The sequence below is a fragment of the Pseudophryne corroboree genome, chromosome 2 (assembly GCF_028390025.1).
Source record: "Pseudophryne corroboree isolate aPseCor3 chromosome 2, aPseCor3.hap2, whole genome shotgun sequence".
Taxonomy (NCBI): Eukaryota; Metazoa; Chordata; class Amphibia; order Anura; family Myobatrachidae; genus Pseudophryne; species Pseudophryne corroboree.
Genome location: NC_086445.1, coordinates 705,318,109 through 705,343,056, shown reverse-complemented (window position 1 = coordinate 705,343,056; position 24,948 = coordinate 705,318,109). Strand labels below are relative to the sequence as shown.

Sequence of the window (24,948 nt, the reverse complement as noted above, 5' to 3'; positions counted from 1 at the left end):
GACTCACATTTATTTTATTTTCTTCCTATTATTATGTGACCTATTAGCTTGCCTCTGTGTTTACTTCTAGTGTGCAGGCACCTTCTAATAGTTTCGGGCATGATTCAGATGTGGAGTTGCTATTGCTGCTGCTTACAAGGAAGCAGCAGCAATAGCACTAATGGTAATGTAATGTAGCAGGAGGCGTGACACTCCTGAGCTGCTTTCAGGACGATCCATTGGGTCCTACAAGACGGCCGCAGTAAATATAACAAAGATGACAGGAAATCTCTGTCCTCTGGCGGAGATCCTGGCCTCGTCCCTCTCCCACAACGGCAGCAACACATCTCAGTTTTGGGAAACAGAACAGCACTGGCAGTCTGCAGCCCATCTGCATGATACATGTCAGACCAGTACTGCACAAGTGCACATGTGCAGTATGGGTCCGGCGCATGTGCAATGTACCAAACATTGGTACTATGCGGCACTTGCCGCTACTCCATCCACCTTTGAAATAGGCCCACAGGGTGAGCAAAGTATATGTTTAATTTTAGACACTCTTTGTCCTAACTACTTATATGAACAAACAATTGCCCATTGATACATTGGTTTTGTTATATCCATTGTGTTTTATAATACATTTTTTATTGCTCAGGAAACGCTTGAAATTTCCTTACTCTTTGTATTGAAAGTCTCCATGACAACAGTTGACACAAAATCATTCTCTAATCACAGGACCTGATGTCCCATATTGTGATCTTGGTTGTAAATATACACATTACTACTGTACGTGTTCTAAGTTAAAACGTTATATATTTTGAAAGAGGGGAGAGATAAAGGGCCAGATGTTCTAAACCTCGAAAAAGTGATAAAGCGGAGAGTGATAAACTAACAACTAACCAGCTCCGTCCTAACTGCCATTTTTCAAACAGGGCCTGTGACATGGCAGCTAGGAGCTGATTGGATGGCACTTTATCACATTTCCTGGCTTAGTACATCTGGCCCAAAGTACCAACCAATCATCTCCTATCATTTTTTTTCAAACACAGCCTGTAACAAGGCAGTTAGGAGCTGATTGGTGGGTACTTTATCTCTCTCAACTATATCACTCTCTACACATGCCCAGAACAAATGGTGCCTATGCACAGTTGTGTGATTCTGCCATTTCCACCGGTAACCAACATATGTATTTACACCTAAGAAAGCCATGTTATTTGCCAATGGCCAGGGACAGGTGCAAAGAGTGGATACTGCTGATGGTCACTAGCAAACCACTTTTTTCAAACGCGTCACTCACACTGATTGATGTTTTCTTAATTTTTAGGAATATATTATGTTTGTGTCTGTTTTTTAAGTAAAGCTTCTTTTTTTTATTTCGTACCTGAGGAGAGTTGCATCTGATGTATTCCAAAGCATGGGCCTGGCATAAACTCAATTTAGGCGCCAAAGTGCTATGGTTAATGCTTTGCATATGGTCACAACTGCGTCTTTATTAGTAAACATATAATATGCCTCCTATTTTCTTGTATTTGCTCTTAAATTCAGTTTCAGCTGTAAATCTCTCAACATAATTGGCCATGCCACTCATTTTGGTTGAATCATGAGGGCACAATAAACAAAATAGTCAGATAGAAAGGAATTAGAACATGAATATGACAATTACCTCCTCATTAAGGGCTGATGCAGAGCATATCTTGCATGTTGTTATATTGCTTATTCTTTGTAACCAATGTGGGCGATACAGTCATTCACATTCCGTTGCATACCTCCCAACATTGAAGCCAGCAGTATCGGGACTATGAACATACCGGCGTTTTCAGAGTCACGCTGTAAAGGGACAGAGTCAGAAGGTGAAGGGGCGTGACCTCACGCATAGCAGATCAGCAGTGACAGCGCTCCTCCTAACCTTTTTTTCACCTGTGGGACACTGCAGCCAGTAGGTGGGACAGTATCAGATTCGTAGGTATGCAATTGCACATACTACTGTACACCTACAATCAAAGAGATATACTGTAACTGGGCAGTAATGGAGTGTTGTCACATAGGCAAGGTTCAGTGAGAGTATGTGAATGGAGATGTGGACTATGTAGGGTTGGACGCACGTGTAAATACACATTTCCAGATGTATATTTTGCACCGAGTAGACACACTGATAATGATGATGACTAGTATCAAACCAAGCGTAGGATAGGTGCTGTGTGCACACCACAAGACATTTTTTCGGGTGAATAGGCATATTGTTTTTCATGCACATGCAGTAATGTAGAGCATATGCATCCAATTTCTAATTCAGCATCAGGCAAGAGGTTATAGAAGGTGAAACCTATCTATAGGACTCACCCAGTCACATGATTCTGCATACTGTATGGTGTGTGTTGTTACAGACACATCTGGCAGGGATCGGAAAGATGTTTATTTACACTTGTTACGGTCAAAGAAAAATGCTGATGCACACTCTAAGCACTAAGGGCCTAATTCAAGGTTGATTGCAAAACAACATTTTCCTTTAAGGGGCAAAACCATGTGCAGTGCAGGTGGGGCAGATATAATATCTGCAGAGAGAGTTAGATTTGGGTGGGTTATATTGTTTCTGTGCAGGGTAAAGACTGGCTGCTTTATTTTTACACTGCAATTTAGATTTCACTTTGAACACACCACACCCAAATCTAACTCTCTCTGTACATGTTATATCTGCCCCACTTGCAGTCAGGGGTGTATCTTCCTATTGGCCAGGATGGCACTCGCCAGGGGCGCCAGCCGAGGCGGGGCGCCGTCCAGAGGTACCACCCGCGGGCAGTAGGTAGATTCACCTTTAGAGGCAACAGCTATCCCCCCAACCCCGTGTAGTTCCTCACCAACATGGATGCCCAGTAATGATAACGGTATGCAGCAGCGGCTGCTGGAGGATATAGTTTATGTAGAGTTTCTTGTCTGTATTGTGGTGCGGTGCTGGACCCCATCGCCAATGACACTGGCTGCTGCTGCTGCATTCTTTGATCATTAATATGCATCCCTGCTGTTGAGGAACTACACGAGGGTGGGGGGATAGCTGTCGCCTTTAAAAGTTAATCTACCTAAAAGTGCTGACCTTAGTAGTAAAATCAACATGGGGGCATATGTGTGTCTGGCACTGTGGGGGCATACGTGTCTCTGGCACTGCGGGGGCATATGTGTATCTCACACTGTGGGGGCATACGTGTATGTGGCACTGTGGGGGCATTTGACTGTCCGGGACTGTGGGGGCATATGAGTGTCTGGCACTGTAGGGGCATACGAGTGTCTGGCTCATTGGGGGTATGTGTATCTGGCACTGTGGGGCATATTTGTATCTGGCACTGTAGGGGCATATGTGTATCTGGCACTATACTCGGAGGCATTATGTGTTTCTGGCACTGCACTACTGGGGTCATTATGTGTAACTGGCACTATACTGGGGGACATTATGTGCATCTGAAACTATACTGGGGACATTATGTGTAATGAGAACTACTGTGGGTATTGTGTGTAAGGTTGCTAATTGTGTGTGTGCGCATGTGTAGGGGGTGTGATTATATATTTATAGTTTGATATCATAATATAAAATTGTGAGGACACACCCACTTTCCCAGGAGCGTGCACACCTTCCCATATATATATATATATATGGGCACTACTGAGTGGCATAATGTGTATAAGGGGAACTACTGTGTAGCATAACGTGAATAATGCACATTACTGTGCTGTGTAATGTGAGTAAGGCACACTACTGTGGTTTCATTTGAATTGGGGTACTATTGAGTGGCCACGCCCCTTTTTTGGCACACGTGCCTTCCCTATTTCAAATATGGGGGGGAGGGCACCAGTCCTTTACTTTGCCAGGGGCGTACGGGCACCTAAATACACCCCTGCTTGCAGTGCACATGGTTTTGCCCACTAGAGGGCAATGTTGTTTTGCAATCAACCTTGAATTAGGTCCTAAGAACACTGATAGTAAAAACTATTTTTATAAACCCTCACAATTAACATTGAGTATAAGTGAAGTTCTTAACATACATTTGCGCAAATATGTGGGCCCATGCATTACGACCAAGTGACTTCATTACATGGGTCCCTAACATCTCTAATATTATCACATTATATAAATTACAGTATCTAGGTCTTACCTTCAAACAGAGCCCTTATTAATGTGTGGTCAGCAATGTAGAAACCTGTGCTAATTAAAACACCTTAGGGTAGGTGGGAGGGGTGCCAATAGAATGATTGTGTAGGGATCGGAAAATGTGTAAGCGGTTCTTTGGCAGAGTGGAGGAACTTGGAAGCAGTGCAGGAGGGGTGGGAAACATTAAAAAGTGCACTATACAAGGCAAGAGACCTTTGTATCAAAAGTGTTAGGAAAAACACAAGGAAAGGAAGCCAGTGTGGTTTGCGAAAGAAGTAGCAAGTATTGTGAAAGCAAAAAAGATGGCTTTTAGGAAATATAAGCAGACAAAAAATAATGATGACAAAGAGATATATTTTGTTAGACAGAAGAAGACTAAGGAGGTAATTAGATGTGCAAAAGCACAAGCTGAGGAGAAAATGGCCTAGTCAGTGGGTAAAGGAGGCAAAACTATTTTTAGGTATATAAGCGAAAGGAGAAAAACAAAAGGTGGAATAATAAAACTAAAGGCAGAGACTGGGAGTCTTGTTAAGGGAGACAATGTAATAGCAGATCATCTTAATAATTATTTTGAAGCTGCAGGGTGTTTTCCGCTTATCAAAAACCCTTTTGGTCACTAATGACACAGACACAAGGGCTTTCTTCACTTTCCTCCAAATACCTCTAAGGACCGAAACCACAGAGGAACCACCAGGCGTGGAGTCCTGGGGGTCAAAAGAATTGGCCTTAGGATGATGCCCATACACACAAAGGAAGGGAGAGATCCCTGTAGCAGAGTGAGCCGCGTTGTTATAGGCAAACTCCGCCATGGACAGATGAGCAACCCAGTCAGTCTGACACTTGGAGACATAACACCTGAGGAACTGCTCCAAGGACTGGTTCACCCTTTCAGTCTGCCCATTAGACTGCGGATGGTAGCCTGACGACAAGCTGACAGAAATCTCGAGATCGGAACAAAATGCCCTCCAGAATTTGGCCACAAACTGGGATCCGCGGTCAGAGACCACATCAAGTGGCAACCCGTGGAGGCGCACAACATGCAGCATAAATAATTCAGACAGGCGTCTGGCCGATGGCAGCCCAACCAATGGAACGAAGTGCGCCATCTTCGAAAACCTGTCAACGACAACCCAGATGGCTGTCATCCCCGAGGATTTGGGCAAGTCCACCACAAAATCCATTGAAATGTGGGTCCATGGCTTAGATGGAATAGAGAGTGGATGTAATGGGCCAACAGGAACCCCTCTAGGAGTCTTATTTCGGGCACAGATGTCACATGCCCGAACCCACTGATCCACATCCCTAGCCACCGAGGGCCACCACACCGCCCTAGATAGCAACTCCCGAGTTCTGGCAATACCCGGGTGACCTGCCGACTTCTTGGCATGGAATTCCAGGAACACTCGCTGTCTTAACCTAGGAGGCACAAACAAAAGACCTACCGGAAGGTCTGGAGGAGCCTGCTCCTGTGCTCTAAGGACTAATGACAAGAGGTCCTGGGTAATGCCCACTTTAATACATGATGGGGACACAATGGGCAATGGCTCCTCGGTGGTCTCCTGGATTGGAGCAAAACTCAGCGAGAGCGCATCAGCCTTGATGTTTTTTGACCCAGGGCGATATGTTATCAAAAAATTAAAGCGAGCAAAAAACAAAGCCCATCGTGCCTGCCTGGCATTGAGGCGCTTCGCTGACTCTAAATATGCCAAATTCTTATGGTCGGTGAGAATTGAGACCACAAACTTAGCCCCCTCAAGCCAGTGTCTCCACTCCTCGAGTGCATCCTTAATAGCCAACAATTCCCGGTTACCCACGTCATAATTCATCTCGGCAGGCGAAAATTTACGGGAAAAGTAAGCACAGGGATGAAGGCGATTATCAGACACCCCCATCTGAGAGAGCACTGTCCCAATACCCATCTCAGAGGCATCCACCTCCACCACAAAAGGACGCTCTGGATCTGGGTGTCGCAGCACCTTGGCCGAGACAAATGCCCTTTTGAGACGGGCAAAAGCCGCTTTGGCCTCACAAGACCAGTGAGCAACATCCGCCCCTTTCTTAGTGAGTGCCACCAAGGGCGCCACTATAGACGAAAATCCAGCGATAAATCATCTATAAAAATTCGCAATTCCCAGAAAAAGCTGAAGCGCCTTCAAACTAGTGGGCTGCACCCAATCCAGGACTGCCTGTACCTTGGAACCCTCCATTTGGAAACCTTCTGGGGAGATAATATATCCTAGAAATGCGATTTGCTGAACTTCAAATTCGCACTTCTCCAGCTTCGCCCCAAGCCGGTGGTCTCTGAGTTTCTGGAGGACTAAGCGTACATGCTTCCGATGTTCCTCCAGGGAATGGGAGAAGATTAGGATGTCATCTAAGTATACAACTAAGAATCTATCCAAATATTCCCTGAGCACATCGTTCATGAAGTCCTGGAAGACTGCCGGGGCATTACAGAGCCCAAAAGGCATCACCAAATATTCATAATGCCCTGAGTGGGTATTAAAGGCAGTCTTCCATTCATCCCCCTCTCTTATTCGGATTAGATTGTACGCACCGCATAGGTCAATCTTAGAAAAAATGGTGGCAGTACGAAGCTGGTCAAACAAGACCGAAATGAGAGGCAGTGGGTATGAGTTTTTAATCGTGATACGGTTCAATTCCCTGAAGTCGATGCAGGGTCGCAACGAACCGTCCTTTTTACCCACGAAGAAGAACCCCGACCCAACTGGAGACTGTGAAGGTCTGATAAATCCCTTAGCCAAGTTCTCCTGAATGTACTCTGTCATAGCCTGAGTCTCAGGACGTGACAGGGAGTACAACCTGCTCTTGGGAAGCTTAGCATTCGGCAACAAATCAATGGCACAGTCATAGGGGCGATGGGGAGGTAGTACCTCTGCAACTCTTTTGGAGAACACGTCCGCAAAATCTGCATAACATCCTGGCAATCCTGGCAAACTTAGCTGCGAAAGCCTGACTGGAAGGCTCAAGCAACTCCTGAAACAATCAGTACCCCAACTAAGAATCTCCCCAGAGACCCAGTCAAATTGAGGATTGTGGGTCCTTAACCTGTTAGGTTCCTGGTGCTCAGAACAAGGGAGATGTTCATGAAGTGAGTCCAGAGCACCAGGACGTAACGCTGGGAAAGGGGAATGGAAAGGGGATAGCCCCTGGCGCCCTAACTCTGTTGTCTCACCCGTGCTATCGGAAATCCCTTGCGAGACTATGGTTTCTTGAGCCCTTGGCAGCCACGTTTGAAGGGCGGATTATGTCTGCCCAACTCTGGTGCCCCCCGGTCTTAATGAGAGACAAAGGGAAATCCGAGGCAGAATGATAACAAGAGGACCTCTAACTAAGCAAACAGGCCAGGGGCTACAAGCTAACTAAAAACCTAAAGTATGTGCGGAGAAACCGCCAAAGGAAAAGAACAACAAAGGAAATGCTGATCACACGCCGACACAATACCTTTGTGTACCGGCGGTGACAGCATAAGCAGAACCCTCTGCAAAACACCAGGGACAGAAACAATAATGGAATACAGCGGCCTAGGCCAACGGACGCGGGAGAGCCGCTACTCACGGAACCGGTACGAATACTGGCAAACGGACAGGAACTTCTAATGCTGCCGACACCGACTCTTAGAACTGGAGGACAGGCAGAATCCCAAACGACAGACCGGTGGACACCAGGAAGCCAGAAGACTTGACCAGGGACAGGCAAAGCCACTGGAACTCAGGGCAGGAACGCCTCACAGCAGGACACGGGATCAGACACAGGAATCGACACAGGGACTGACACAGGAATCAACACAGGGACTGACACAGGAATCAACACAGGGACTGACAGGAACCAGCTCAAACTTTAAGCAGACTGCAAACCAAGGAATATCACCAGCATCTGTGAATTGCAGTCAGCCAGCATATAACAGAGAGGCCTAATTAATAATCCCATGCAGCTGCCCTGTTGCATGATTCCAAACTGACCAGATGCAATTAGCAGCCAGGTGAGGCTGAACACATGGGAACAAGCTGCAATTACACAGACTCACCAGCGGCAGCAGACAAGAGTATTCTAAAACAGAGCAACAGGAAATCCTGGCATGCAAGACAACTTTATAAACATAAAATAGGAATGAACCACTACCTGTGGTTCATAACATAACCAGGGTAACCCCAACACCAATGGGGCAAAAGTACAGACAGTCACATAAAAGGACAATTTTTCAGAGTGTGTGGCTCCAATAAACAAAGAAATCTGGCTAGTGCAAGAGGTAATTTTACCCTGGGATAATGGTTCCCCGTTTAACCCACAAATCTCAATTTCCGATGCCAAGGGTACTAAGGGAACAGAGTGTTTCAGGGCGAATTGGCAGTCCATAAAAACCCCATCGGCCCCACTGTCCACAAAGGCCTCAGTCTTGACAGTTTGACCGAGGATCTTCAAGGTCACCGGAATGATAAAAGTCTTCTTGGGAAATTCTGACTTCTGGCCTGACAGGATATTTCCCATAACCCTCAGGCCCTGAAGTTTTCCGGCTTTTCTGGGCATGATACTACCACATGACCTTTATTCCCACAGTACAAACATAACCCCTGCTGTCTCCTCCGCGTCTTCTCACGCGAGGAGAGGCGGGTAGCCCCAATCTGCATAGGCTCCTCGGAAAATTCCTCAGAGTCTGAGGTTCCCTTGGGAAAGACGGAAACCTCGGTCTCCCTTTCAAGCCTGCACTCTCTCAGCCGTCTATCCACCCGAATGGATAACTGCATGAGCTGATCCAAGCTATCAGGCAAGGGATATTGTACCAGTTGGTCTTTTAACTGGTTAGAAAGACCTCTTCGGTACTGGTGTCTCAGGGCTGGGTCATTCCACTGGGTATCATGGGCCAACCTCCGAAACTCTGTACAATAAACCTCAACTGGCCTTCGCCCTTGCTTAAGGATCGAAATCTGAGCCTCGGCTGAGGCCGTCTTGTCAGGGTCATCATACAACATGCCCAGTGCCGTAAAAAAAGCATCAACACTTTTAAGCGACGGACAGTCAGGCTGCAACCCATATGCCCAGACCTGTGGGTCTCCTTGTAGCAAGGAAATCACTATGCCCACCCGCTGAATCTCCGACCCAGAAGACTGAGGCCTAAGCTGGAAATATAGCTTGCAGCTCTCCTTGAAACAAAAGAACTGCGAGCGATCTCCAGAAAAACGATCCGGGAGATTTACTTTCGGCTCCTTAACCCCTGAAGGCACTGCTGCTGTGGGAGCTCCGCCAGCGGCCTGCGAGGTGTGCATTTTAATGGACAAATCATTAAATTGTCGAGTCAGGACCTGCACCTGATCGACCACCTGTTGCAAAGTATTTTGAGGGGTATGCTCCATATTCCCACAAAATTTCAACAGGAGTATTGGGCTGCTGAATATGTTATGCACACCAGTGCCAGCAGGAATGTACTGGTGTCAGAATGGAGAGGGATGCAAAACAAATGAACTCACAGACAGACTGGGGAATATGACATTACATACATAGAAGGTGATAGGGTAACAAAATAAACACAAAGTGAACAGAGAAGCCCAAAGGCTAAGAAACTGGGTGTCTCCCTAGTATTAGGAATGCTCAGATGGAAAGAAGCGAGATGTTGTGATTTAATACGTAGAGAACCCGAAATGCTGTTGCTAAGGGCAACAGCAAAACCCTAAAGGGTTACCAACGGGTGTGGCAGTAAATTCCTTGGTCAGAGATGGAATAATAGACACAAGGAGAGTCTCCACAATCCTAGTCCTCACTTGCAGTGCACTGGTTCAGCTTACTGCCACTAAACTGACACCTGAACACCTTGCACAGTGAGAAAGGATTTTGGCAGGCAAGTCTGAGAATACAGCCGCAAACTTGCTAGGTTCACAGAGTAGCAAAAGAACCCCAGCAGGTTAAACGACTGACTCCAGTCTTACTGCTAGGTCTGGATTGGCAGAGTATAATACCAAATCCCAAGGCCTATTTGCAGTAAGCAACAAACAAATACAAAGTTTACACAGTACTAGCTAGCTTTCAGGAACTGACTAACCAACAAAGATTCAGCAGCATCTGCCTAACCTGAGAAGAGGGTTTATATAGCAGGTGCTGTCCACGCCCCACTCAGACCTCACAGACTGTGAGCACAAAAACCAGCACCGGATCCCCTGCCGTGCACAGAGCCTGTAACCACTGCACAGCAAAAGACCCGAACCGGAGTATCAGCTACGCTCAGGTTACTCCACTAGCACTTGTCTCCCGGTTGCCATGACAACGTGGCAGCACAGAGCAGGAGACCCTAACAGGTAGATCATGTCAAGCAAACCGTATTGACTTATATGACTGGGGGACTAAAGTGATGGATAAAGGTGGAACAGTGGATATAGCTTATCTAGACTTTAGTAAGGCCTTTGACACTGTTCCACATCGCAGACTGCTAAATAAACTCGAAACCTTGGGATTGGATTCTAAGATTGTTGAATGGATAAGATCTTGGTTGCAGGATAGAAAACAGAGAGTTGTAGTTAATGGAGTGCATTCACAGGAGGGAAATGTTACCAGTGGAGTACCCCAGGGATCTGTACTTGGACCAGTGCTTTTTAATATCTTTATTGGTGACATTGCAAATGGCATTAAAGGGAAAGTATGCCTTTTTGCAGATGACTCAAAGGTAAGCAACAGGGTAGACACACCAGGAGGGGTAAAACAAATAGTTGAGGATCTAGGTAGACTAGAGGAATGGTCAAAAGTTTGGCAATTACAGTTCATTGCCAAAAAAAAAAAAAGCAAAATCATGCACTTGGTTTTCAAAAATACAAAGGCTAAATATAGTATTAATAGCACTATACTGGAAACTACTGAGGAGGAAAGGTATCTAGGAGTCACTATTTCAGGTGACTTAAAGGCAGATAAGCAATGAAGCAAAGCAATGAGGAAGGCTAGTCCTATGCTTGGCTGCATTGGAGGAGAAATCAGCAGCAGAAAGAAGTAATAATGCCACTGTAAAGATCATTGGTACGACCTCATCTAGAATACTTTGTTCAATTCTGGAGGCCATATCTTCGAAAGGATATTACTACATTAGAGACTGTACAAGGAAGGCCAACTAAAATGGTGCATGGCCTTCATCACAAAACATGCCCAGAAAGACTAAAAAATCTTAATATTTAAAATTTGGAGCAGAGAAGGGAAAAGGGGGGACATGGTAGAAACTTTCAAATATATCAAGGGTATTAACAAAGTCCAGGAGGGTAACATTCTTTAAATGAAGAGAAGCAATAGGACACGAGGACATGCACTGAGACTGGAGGGAGGTAGGTTAAGGGGAAATTTGAGGAAAAATTACTTCACAGAAAGGGTAGTGGACAAGTGGAATAGCCTCCCATCAGAGGTGGTAGAAGCTAAGACAGTAGAGCAATTTAAACATGCATGGAATAGATATAAGGATATCCTTACAAAGAAATAAGGATCAAATAAGGTTTGAGGGGGGGTGGGGGGGGCAGACTAGATGGGCCAAGTGGTTCTTATCTGCCATCAAATTCTATGTTCTATGTTTCAATACCAGAGTGAAGGAAACTTACCTTAAAGTGTACAATATGTACACAAATATAGAGGAAAATGGGGAAAGGGGGACTGGACTGCACACCCTATTTCTAAGCATATTTAGAGGTGCTATCATGCAAAGGCTTCTACAGTAGTACTATGTTGAAGAAGCTAGAGTTTAGAGCTAATACACACTCTAAGAAGCTAAAGTTTAGAGCTAATACACACTTTAAGCACTAAGAACACTGATAGTAAAAATAATTTTGATAAACCCTCACAATTACCATGGAGTATAAGTGAAATTTTTAGCACACATTTGCGCAGATATGTGGGCCCATGCACTGCGACCAGCTGACTTCATTACATGGGTCCCTAACATTTGTAATACTATTGCATAATATAATTTTTCTAGGTCTTACCTTCAAATAGAGCCCTTATTAATGTGCGGTCAGCAATGTAGAAACCTGTGCTAATTAAAACACCTGAGGGTAGATGGGAGGGGTACCAATACCAAAGTGAAGGAGCCTTACCTTCAAGTGTACAATACAGTATATTCACAAATATAGAGGAAAAAGGGGGGAGTGGGACTGGACTGCACACCCTATTACTAAGCATTTTAAGAGGTGCTACTAAGCTAAGGCTTCTAGTACTATGCTGGAAAAAGAAAAATGCTGATGCACACTGTAAGCACTAAGAACACTGGGGCAGATGTATTAAGCCAGAAGAAGTGATAAAGCAGTGATAAATAAATGATAATTGGAAGGTGATAACGCACCAGACAATCAGCTCCTATCTGTCATTTTTCAAACCCATCATGATTGTCTGGTGCGTTATCATCTTCCACTTATCACTGCTTTATCACTTATACAGGCTTAATACATCTACCTCACTGATAGTAAAAATAATTTTGATAAACCCTCAAAATTAACGTGGAGTATTAGTGAAGATCTTAGCACACATTAATGCAAATATGTAGGCCCATGCACCATGACCAGGTGACTTCATTACACAGGTCCCTAACATCTCTAATGCTATCACATTATATACATTTATCTAGGTCTTACCTTCAAATAGAGCCCTTATTAATGTGCGGTCAGCAATTTAGTAACCTGTGCTAATTAAAACACCAGAGGGTAGATGGGAGGGGTGTCTATAGGATGATTGTGTAGGGATCGGAAAATGTGTAAGCGGTTCTTTGCCTTTCATACATACCAAAATCCCCGGTTGATGCGCGTTCATGGATGCCTGAAAGGGGTATAAGTAACCTCTGTACATACAAAATCAGGATGCATGCCTAGTGTGACTCAGACACATGCACATACATGAAACATACTCCACTGAATCTGATATTGCCGCGGTGCCTGACTCAGAATCAGGCCCTAGAGGAGTATAGTGATTCCTCTTCTTCTGATTGACCATATAGCTCAGACAGTATGCAGTTTGAGCTATGCAGTCAGCCAGAGGAGAGGAATCACTATATAAAATGGTATGCTTTGTTAAGCTATCTCAGCTGTCAAAACTACCTCATTTTTTGGGGCAGGTTTGTTGGCAGGTTTTAAACTCACCATTTAGTAAATCTGGACTTTCTATGCAGTACTTCTAATGGGAAAAACATGGATGGTACTTTGATGATCAGTAGTATTCTAAAATAGGGTTTCTCAACGGTTTTGTAGAAAGTCTGAGCTTGGTAAATAAGTGGCATGTAATCCCAATGGTAAATCACAGCAAAATTGCCAGGATTTCAACCCAATGCTTAATAAATACAGTACAGTATATAGAGTGCATCTGGAAAGTATTCACAGCGCTTCACTTTTTACACATTTTGTTATGTTACAGCCTTATTCCAAAATGGAATAAATTTGTTTTTTCCCTCAAAATTCTACACACAATACACCATAATGACGTGAAAAAAGTTTTTTTGAGATTTTTGGAAATTTATTAAAAATAAAAAAACTTAGAAATCACATGTACATAAGTATTCACAGCCTTTGCCATGAAGCTCAAAATTGAATTATAAACAGTGTCACTGACCTGGGTTGGAAGTGTTGAGAACTCGGGGGTTCTTCCAGTGATCGGGAAGAGGAACCACAGTTGGGCCGGAGTAGAGATGGCCGAATATAGATCTTCCTCATGCAGAACTAAGCAGCAACCGAAGTTCGTGATTGATGCTGGAGATTCACAGAGTGACAAGGACTTGAGAGTAATGCTGAAGAACACTGTGAAACAAAGGACTTGAGAGCGATGCTGAAGAACACTGAGTGACGAAGGACTTGTGAGCAATGCTGAAGAGCACTGAGTGACAAAGGACTCGTGAGCGATGCTGAAGAGCACTGAGTGACAAGGACTTGTGAGCGATGCTGAAGAGCACTGAGTGACAAGGACTTGTGAGCGATGCTGAAACTCACTGAGTGGTGAGAGGCTTGTGAGCGATGCTGAAACACACTGAGTGGTGAAAGGCTTGTGAGCGATGCTGAAACACAGTGAGTGGTGAAAGGCTTGTGAGCGATGCTGAAACACAGTGAGTGGTGAAAGACACTGGAGTCTGTTCAGCTGGGAGTCACGCTGAACGCTGGGAGCACTGGAGTCTGTATGTAGAGAGATATTCTGAATGCTGGGGACACTGGAGACTGTACAGCAGAAAGGTACGCTGAATGCTGGAAGTACAGGAGACGGTACTGCAGAAAGGCACACTAAATGCTGGGGTCACAGGATTCCAAACAGCAGAGAGGCACACTGAAACAGGAGCACTGGAGTTCACTTCTAAAAAGAGACGATACTCAGGCACCGGGCTCTGTCCGGCGTCTACTTTTGAATTCCCCGCCATCCTCTGATTGGCGGAGGGGAGCCGGTGACGTCACCCGCCCACTACACCCACGTGAACGCTGGGTGTAATGGCGGAGCCCACACTTCGGGGAACCGCCGGGAGCAGCGCCAGCCAGACGCCAGGACCCGGCAACCACCAGAGGCAGGGACCGCCAGGAGGACCAGTGGCCCCCGGACACTTCCCTGGCTTCGTTGGATGCCTGGAATGGAAAATCCGAACTAGTCGAGGAGCAGTGACTTTGGAAGCCTTTACCCAACTTCTCTCCTCAGGACCATAACCTTTCCACTCTACCAGATATTGAAGATTTTTGTGGTAGTAACGAGAGTCGAGAATCGTTTTAATCTCAAATTCTGTTCCAACTTCGGTCTCCCCTGAGACTGGGCTAGGGGACTCTGAATGAAAACGATTTAGAATGAGGGGCCGAAGGAGTGAAACATGGAAAGCATTTGGTACCCGAAAGCGAGAGGGCAGACCCAATTTACAGACGACAGGATTCAGGACTTGTAAAACAGAGTAAGGACCGATGAACCTTGGAGCAAATTTCATAGCGGGTACTTTTAGACGAAGATTGCGGGTGGAGAGCCACACCCTGTCACCAACCTTGTATTGAGGAGCTGCCCGTCGTCTTTTGTCCGCAAAGAATTTATAACGGACGGAGATTTTTTTTAGATTAGCATAAACCTTACTCCAGACTTGACTGAAGTGCAGTAGAGTAGAAGTCACAGCAGGAACATCCTCAGAAGGAAGGATTGGTAACTCCGGAACTCGTGGGTGGAATCCATAGTTGATGAAGAATGGGAACTCGCCAGTGGAAGAGTGATACAGATGATTATGGGCAAACTCGGCCCAGGGTAACAGCTCCACCCAGTCGTCCTGTGAAGGAGAGAGATAAACACGGAGAAAAGTCTCTAAATCCTGGTTGACACGTTCGGTCTGTCCATTGGTTTGTGGATGGTAAGCAGACGAGAACTTGAGTTTTATTTGTAAGGCCGAGCAAAGAGCCCTCCAAAACCTCGCAGTGAACTGTACCCCTCGATCAGAGACCACTTCCTGAGGTAACCTGTGCAAACAAAAGTGTTCTCAGACAAATAGTAGAGCCAATTTAGGAGCCGTTGGTAGACCTGTCAACGGAACGAAATGTGCCATTTTTGAAAAACGATTAATAATCACCCAGATGGTATTGCAACCCTTGGAGAGAGGTAACTTGGTAATAAAGTCCATAGAAATATGGGTCCAGGGTTTCCTAGGAATAGACAGTGGACGAAGCAATCCAGCAGAGGGCAGACAAGGAGTTTTGTGCTGGGTACATTGAGGACAAGAGTTAACATAATTTTGTATATCCCTCCTCATAGTGTTCCACCAATAAGACCTTCGCAGAAATTCGAAAAAATTTTGGACTCCCGGGTGACCGGAGAACTACGAGATATGGGCCCACTGCAGTATTTTTGGTCGAAATTCAACTGGTACAGACATTCTCCCAGGAGGAGGACCTAGAGAAGTGGGAGCTGCAGAAATGGAGACTGGACTGAGAATGAAACTCTTCTCAAAGGAATTCTCTTCATCCGAGGCAGTTAGGGAATGGGACAGAGCATCAGCTTTAGCATTGAGAGTCCCGGCCCGGTACTTAATAACAAACGAGAACCGAGTGAAGAAGAGCGCCCATCTAGCTTGACGAGGGTTCAAGCATTGGGCATTTTTGATGTACAACACGTTCTTGTAATCGGTGTAAATAGTAATTAGATGTTTAGCACCTTCCAATAAATATCTCCTTTCTTCTAAGGCGGATTTTATTGCCAATAGTTTCTGATCTCCAATAGTGTAGTTCCATTCAGCAGGGGAGAACTTACGAGAATGGAAACCACATGGATGCAATTTCCCATCAGAAGAGTACTGTGAAAGAACGGCTCCGATGCCGACTGAGGAGGCATCGAATTCCAAGAAGAATGGTTCTGTGAAGTTTGGCTGTTGGAGTACCGGAGCTGACATAAAAGCTGATTTCAACCGGGCAAATGCTACTACGGCTTCGGAAGACCACAGACTTGGATCGGACCACTTTTTGGTCAATGCAGTAATGGGTGCAACAATGGTGGAGAATCCCTTAATGAATTTCCTGTAGTAAATCGCAAAGCCCAGAAATCTTTGCACTGCTTTCAAAGAGAGAGGCTGAGTCCAATCTCGAATGGCAGTGAGTTTTTCCAGATCCATGCGAAGCTCCGTACCCGAGATGACATAACCGAGGAACGGAATTGAAGGGACCTCAAAGGTACATTTGGAAATCTTGCCGTAGAGATGATTCCTTCTAGACGGAGAAGTACCTCTTTGACCTGTACTCTGTGCTCCGCAAGATTCTTGAAAAATTTCAGGATGTCATCCAAATACACCACTACGCTTTGGTATATCATATCTCGGAAGATTTCGTTTACGAATCCCTGGAAAACGGCAGGAGCATTGCTGAGGCCGAACGGCATTACCAGATATTCGTAATGCCCATCCCTGGTATTGAAGGCAGTCTTCCATTCATCCCCCTGTCAGATGCGTATAAGATTATAGGCTCCTCTCAAGTCGAGCTTCGTAAAAACGTGGGCTCCACGAACCCTATCAAATAGCTCAGTGATTAGCGGCAAGGGGTATTTATTCTTAATGGTGATATCGGTTAAGCCACAATAATCGATACATGGTCTAAACCCTCCGTCCTTCTTCTTCACGAAAAAGAAACCTGCTCCAGCCGGGGAGGTAGAGGGGCGGATGAACCCTTTAAGAAGATTAAATTTAATATAATCCGACATAGCTTGGGTCTCAGGTAATGACAAGGGATATGTGCGACCTCGGGGTGGCATTTTCCCTGGGTTAACCTCAATTGGACAGTCCCAGGGTCTATGGGGTGGTAACTGATCAGCCGCCTGCTCAGAGAACACATCTGTGAACTTCCGATAGACCTCCGGAATGAGCTCTTCATCCGACCTGGAAGATGCATAGAGCGGGTAAACGGGTATGAGGCAACTAGAGTGACAAAACAAACTCCAGGACAATATTTGTGACGACTTCCAGTCGACATGGGGGTTATAAGTTTTGAGCCAAGGCAACCCGAGAACAAGATCGTGAGGCATCTCCGGAATCACTAGGAACTCCAAATGTTCTTGATGTAGAGCTCCGACCTGCAGCTTGATTGGCTCTGTGCGACTTGTAATAAGACCATTGGATATTTTGGTACCGTTGACAGCAGTCAACGTAATAGGTCGTTTGATAGACCGCAGCTTTAAACCCAGACTCTGAACGCAAGAAAGAGAAACAAATTTCCCTGCAGCCCCAGAGTCCAGTAGGGCATTAAAAGGTTTGGCAATTAACTCGGAAAACAGAGACACGGAGAGTAGACAATCCACCGTCAGAGAAGATTTGGACGTGACCCCCAACTTGACTCCTCTGGAACAAGCTAGGCCTGCCTGTTTCCCGGACGGGATTTGCAGAACTTGATAAAGTGATCCGCGGCTCCACAGTAGAGGCAGAGTTTACCCTCACGACGGCACTGTCGTTCCTCCGGAGACAGTCGGGATCGGTTAATTTGCATAGGTTTGTCCGGACTCGGTACAGCCGCTTGCTTAGGAGGAGGGAGCCGGAACCTGGATCGATCCGACCGACTACGTTCGCCACCATGCTCCTGCATGCGGAGGTCCACCTTGACGCAGAGTGAGATCAACTCTTGTAGTGGATCCGGCAGATCCCTAGTGACCAGCTCATCCTTCAGACGATCAGAGAGCCCGTTCCAGAAGGCAGCCCTGAGGACGTCATTATTCCAGCGTAGTTGTGAGGCATTGGTCTGGAAATGAACAACATACTGTCCCACGGAACGGGAGCCTTGACGGACACGGAGCAAGTCTGAAGAAGCGGCGGTCGCCCTGCCGGGCTCATAGAAAATTCTTCGGAAGGACGCAATGAAATTGGTGTAATTGGAAACCAATGGGTCAGATCGTTCCCATAACGGAGACACCCAATCCAATGCTGAACCTTCGAGCAAGGAAATAATATACGCCACTTTGGGCCGATCCGTGAGGAAATTGTGTGAGAGAAGTTCAAAGTGCACCTCGCACTGGTTTAGAAAACCACGGCAATTCTTTGGATTCCCATTATAGCGAGAGGGAGTAGGAAGCTGAAGGCATGACCTGATTCCAGCCGAGGGTTGGACATTACTGGAAACGGCTACTGGAGCGGATACCGGAGCAGGAGCCGGAACTACTGAAGCCAGGGATGCTTGAATTTGATCCAGACGGCCAGACAATTCCTGGAGATACTGCATCACCTGGCCCTGTGCTGCCTCCTGACTCTGAACTCGGGAAGCCCAATTTTGGATGGTGCTTTACTCTGTGTTCCGATCCCCCGGGTCCATTGGGCCTGAGTATACTGTCACTGACCTGGGTTGGGAGTGTTGAGAACTCGGGGGTTCTTCCGGTGATCGGGAAGAGGAACCACAGTTGGGCCAGAGTAGAGATGGACGAATATCGGTCTTCCTCATGCAGAACTAAGCAGCAACCGAAGTTCGTGATTGATGCTGGAGATTCACAGAGTGACAAGGACTTGAGAGTAATGCTGAAGAACACTGTGAGACAAAGGACTTGAGAGCGATGCTGAAGAACACTGAGTGACGAAGGACTTGTGAGCGATGCTGAAGAGCACTGAGTGACAAGGACTTGTGAGCGATGCTGAAGAGCACTGAGTGACAAGGACTTGTGAGCGATGCTGAAGAGCACTGAGTGACAAGGCCTTGAGAGCGATGCTGAAACTCACTGAGTGGTGTGAGGCTTGTGAGCGATGCTGAAACTCACTGAGTGGTGAGAGGCTTGTGAGCGATGCTGAAACACACTGAGTGGTGAAAGGCTTGTGAGCGATGCTGAAACACACTGAGTGGTGAAAGACCTGTGAGCGATGCTGAAACACACTGAGTGGTGAAAGGCTTGTGAGCGATGCTGAAACACACTGAGTGGTGAAAGGCTTGTGCGCGATGCTGAAACACACTGAGTGGTGAAAGACACTGGAGTCTGTTCAGCTGGGAGTCATGCTGAATGCTGGCAGCACTGGAGTCTGTATGCAGAGAGATATTCTGGATGCGGGGGACACTGGAGACAGCAGGAAGGTACGCTGAATGCTGGAAGTACAGGAGACTGTACAGCAGAAAGGCACACTAAATGCTGGGGTCACGGGATTCCAAACAGCAGAGAGGCACACTGCAACAGGAGCACTGGAGTTCACTTCTAAAAAGAGACGATACTCAGGCGCCGGGCTCTGTCCGGCGTCTACTTTCGAATTCCCCACCTGATTGGCGGAGGGGAGCCGGTGACGTCACCCGCCCACTACACCCACGTGAACGCTGGGTGTAATGGCGGCGCTCACACTCCGGGGAACTGCCGGGAGCAGCGCCAGCCAGACGCCAGGACCCGGCAACCACCAGAGGCAGGGACCGCCAGGAGGACCAGTGGACACGCAGGGGTAAGCGCGGAGGTGCACACACAGGTGCAGCAGTATATACTGCTGGAAATTTGGTGAGTTTTGATCAGAGATGTGCGGAGAAGTTAGCCAGGTGAGGCACTGCCTCACCTGCCATAGACTTTTTACTACAGAGTTTTGACTATAAAAATGATTAGAATAATACAAAGAAGATATTTCCAAAAAAATTTTGTATGTTTCGGATATTTTATACAGTCAAAACTCTGGCACAAACGTTAGTATGCCAGGATAGGCTCTGCCTCACCTGCCTTACCCCACCGCACGTCACTGGCGCCCCTTACCCTATAGTGTTAGGTGTGGTGTACACCCTGAACACACCTAGTTATGGTTTTTAATATACACCAAGTGACACACAAATTTGCAATACCATTAACATCTGATACAATGTTTGGCCTTGTGCAGTGCAATGGATGTAAAGCATTTGTTTGGAAAGAGGCAGCGTGGAGACTCAGCTGCTGTCCAATCTGTGAGCAATTTTCTCTGCTGAAGGAGGAGATAGCAAAACTGCATGCTGAGATTTGTAGGATGTCTGTGTCTTTGAAGCCTCCACTGCCTCAGAGGGCCACCAGAAGACATTCTGCCTGGACTACTGTGGGCTCTCAAGGGCAGAGATAGGGACACAGACACCTCCCGCAAGCAGTGACACTGCAAAACTCGTATGCTACTCTTGCAGGGCTGGAAGATACAACAAATAGAGGCACTACAGAACAGGAGGATATGGGGACATCTACCAACTATAGGAACAGGAAATGGAACAGGAAAATTGCATCTCCAAAAAGGACTGCACTTCTCTTGGGAGATTCCATTATTAGAGGAATACATCTGGGAAATGCAAATGAAGTAGAGAAACAAGTAAGGTGCTTACCTGGAGCCACAGCTCCAAGGGATAAAGAGCGCATGCTAAGAATTGTGAAGGCAGCAAGAAAAGACGGGGAGGTGGATGTCATTGTCCACCTAGGGACAAATGACCTGGCAAATGCTGAACTCATGGCTGTAAAAGATGAATTTAGGAAGTTAGGGACTGCTCTGAAGCAGGTGGCAACCACTGTATCTTTTTCAGAAGTATTGCCAGTACACAGAGGGGAAGACAGAACTCATTGCATCAGAAACTTCAATGTTTGGCTAAGGACATGGGGATGAGGAGAGATTTGGATTTATAGGCCATAGTCACACCATCTGGCAAGATAGGAGCTTATTCAAAAGTGACGGCCTGCACCCATCTTCAAGGGGAACGAGAATACTAACTGAACAGTTTGGATGCTTCATCAAGAACTATTTAAACTAACAAAGGGGGGCAGTGAACCAAACAGGAATAAAGAAATCTGCTCCCCCAACACAGAGGTATTGTTTCTGCAGGCAAAGGGAATAGGAAGCATATCCACAGCAACAGAAGATAATTCAGATCAAAACCAAATAAAAATAGGCAGAGAGAAGAACATAGCTAAGAACAGAAAAAGCACAAACAAAACTCTAAAAGCTATGTGTGCAAATGCTAGGAGCTTAAGAAATAAAATCCCAGAACTAACTGCAATAATGACAAGGGATGATCTAGACATTGTGGCAATTACAGAGTCATGGTACAATGAAAATCATGACTGGGACATAGCTATACCGGGATATACTTTATTTAGGAAGGACAGAATTGGAAAAATCGGAGGAGGGGTAGCAATGTATGTAAAAAATACCATAAATACTACATTAATACAAAGTATTGAAGAAAAAACTGAGGCCCTTTGGGTGACCATAGAAACAGGGGAAAAGTTGATTATTCGTATTGGCGTGATATACAGGCCACCAGGTCAGGAAGAGGAACTTGACAAGAACCTATTGCAGGACATAACTAAAATGGCATTAAAAGGAGAGGTAATAATCATGGGAGACTTTAATCTTCCTGATGTAAACTGGGAGGTGTCTGTTGCTAGTTCCACTAGAAGTAGGAACATTTTAAATTCTCTTCAGGGAGCATCCCTCAACCAATTGGTGAGGGAGCCCACTCGGAAAGACGCAATATTAGACTTAATACTTACAAATGGAGACAGATTATCGGATGTAAAAGTGGGTGAAAACCTGGGATCCAGTGATCATCAAGCAGTATGGTTCAGCATTAAGACAGAGACTGACTCGTCCCATACAAAAACAAAGGTGTTGGATTTTAGGAAGGCTGATTTTGTAGGGATGGGAAAATGTGTAAGCGATTCTTTGGCAGAGTGGAGGAACTTGGAAACAGTGCAGGAGAGGTGGGAAACATTCAAATGTGCAATATTGAAGGCAACAGACCTTTGTATCAAAACTGTTAGGAAAAACACAAGGAAAAGGAAGCCAGTGTGGTTTGCAAAAGAAGTAGCAAATATTGTGAGAGCAAAAAAGATGGCTTTTAGGAAATATAAGCAGACACAAAATAATGAAGACAAAAAGATATATCTTGTTAGACAGAAGGAGACAAAGAAGGTAATCAGATGTGCAAAGGCACAAGCTGAGGAGAAAATGGCCCAGTCAGTGGGTAAAGGAGGCAAAACTTTTTTTAGGTATATAAGCGAAAAGAGAAAAACAAAAGGCGGAATTATAAAACTAAAGACGGACACTGGGAGTCTTGTTGAAGGAGACAATTTAATAGCAGATCATCTTAATGATTATTTTTGCTCAGTATTTACTACTGAAAGAGAGGGAAGGGGCCACAGTTAAGTTGCAGGGATATTCAGGAAAATGAAACAAGTACATTTACAGAGGAGAAGGTCCTAACAGAACTCTCAAAGCTGAAAGTGGACAAATCTATGGGGCCAGATGGGATACATCCAAGGATACTAAAAGAACTTAAAGAGGTGCTGGTAGCACCATTGACAGAATTATTCAACCAGTCATTAGCTACAGGAGTAATTCCAGGGGACTGGAAAAGAGCAAACGTAGTCCCACTGCACAAAAGTGGAAGCAAGGAAGAGGCAAACAACTACAGACCAGACCAGTGAGTCTTACATCAGTAGTAGGGAAATTGATGGAAACACTCTTAAAAGAAAGAGTTGTAGATTATCTCAAATCCGGCAATTTACTGGATCCCAAACAGCATTGATTCACTGGGGGGAGATCATGTCAAACAAATCTTATTGACTTTTTTGATTGTGTGACTAAAGTGATGGATAAAGGTGGAGCCATGGATATAGCTTATCTAGACTTTAATAAGGCTTTTGACACAGTTCCACATTGCAGATTGCTAAATAAACTTGAAAGTTTGGGATTGGATATTATGATTATTGAATGGATAAGATCTTGGTTGAAGGATAGAAAACAGAGAGTTGTGGTAAATGGAGTGCATTCACAGGAGGGAAGTGTTACCAGTGGAGTACCCCAGGGATCTGTACTTGGACCAGTGCTTTTTAATATCTTTATTGGTGACATTGCAAATGGCATTAAAGGGGAAGTATGCCTTTTTGCAGATGACACAAAGGTATGCAACAGGGTAGACACACCAGGTGGGGTAAAACAAATGATTGAGGATCTAGGTAGACTAGAGGAATGGTCAAGAGTCTGGCAATTACAGTTTAATGCCAAAAAATGCAAAATCATGCACTTGGGTCTCAAAAATCCTAAAGCTTAATACAGTATTAATGGCACTATACTGGAAATTACTGAGGAGGAAAGGGATCTAGGAGTCACTATTTCAGATGACTTAAAGGCAGGTAAGCAATGTAACAAGGCAATGAGGAAGGCTAGTCAGATGCTTGGCTGCATTGGGAGAGGAATCAGCAGCAGAAAGAAAGAAAGAAAGAAGTAATAATGCCACGGTATAGGTCATTGGTACGGCCTCATCTAGAATACTGTATTCAGTTCTGGAGGCCATATCTTCAAAAGGATATTAATACATTAGAAACTGTACAAAGGAGGGCAACTAAAATGGTGCATGGCCTACATCACAAAACATACGCAGAAAGACTAAGAAATCTCAATATGTATAGTTTGGAGCAGAGAAGGGAAAGGGGGGACATGATAGAAACTTTCAAATATATCAAGGGTTTTAACAAAGTCCAGGAGGGAAACATTCTCCAAATGAAGAGAAGCAAAAGGACACGAGGACATGCACTGAGACTGGAGGGGGGGAGGTTCAGGGGAAATTTGCGGAAAAATTATTTCACAGAAAGGGTAGTGGACAAGTGGAATAGCCTCCCATCAGAGGTGGTAGAGGCTAAGACAGTAGAGCAATTTAAACATGCATGGGATAGACATAAGGATATCCTTACAAAGAAATAAGGATCAAATAAGGTTAGAGATAAAAAATAATAAAAAAAATTAAAAAAAAAAGGGGCAGACTAGATGGGCCAAGTGGTTCTTATCTGCCGACAAATTCTATGTTTCTATGTTTCTATGCACACATGTACACACAATATAGTATAAGGTGGAGGGGGGGAGGGGGGGACACTGGACTGCACACACTAATTCTAAACATAATAAGAGGAGCAGCAAGTAGCACCTCCTACTCTAGCTAGAATTAGGCTGTGCAGTCCACCCCCGTCGAAGTAGTAAAGCTTTATTGTGTCAAGTCTTGAACCTATTTATCAATTCAACTTGGTTAATTAATTGAATTAGTTACTAAGGGGGCTATTACTATTTCACACATGGCCAGTTGGTGTTACATAACTTTTTTCTTTTAATATTGAAATAACCAAAAATAAGGAAGGGAGCAAAAAAAATTCCATGTCTCTGTATACTTACCAGTTCCACTGAAGTCAATAATTTAAGAAATATGTACAGTTCAGCGCATGTGTGACTTGTCATCTCATGTATGCACAATAGTGGTTTAATTTACAATGCCAGTGTATGGGGAATTCCATGAATGCAATAGAGCCTTCTCCTGGATTTTCTACACATTGCAGGGGAGGAAGGTGGGGTTATGTTGTTAAATTGCAGTTGCACATCATTTTGTATTGGTGTACTGTAAGCATTGATACAAAAATGTTCATTACTGAAATATTGCTGG

General features: G+C 45.1%; 1 protein-coding gene across 2 annotated transcripts in view; it reads left to right on the top strand.

Moving 5' to 3' along the window:
* Positions 1-24,948, top strand: part of CD34 (CD34 molecule) — a 122,245-nt gene that overhangs the window by 36,616 nt on the left and 60,681 nt on the right. The window lies entirely within an intron of this gene.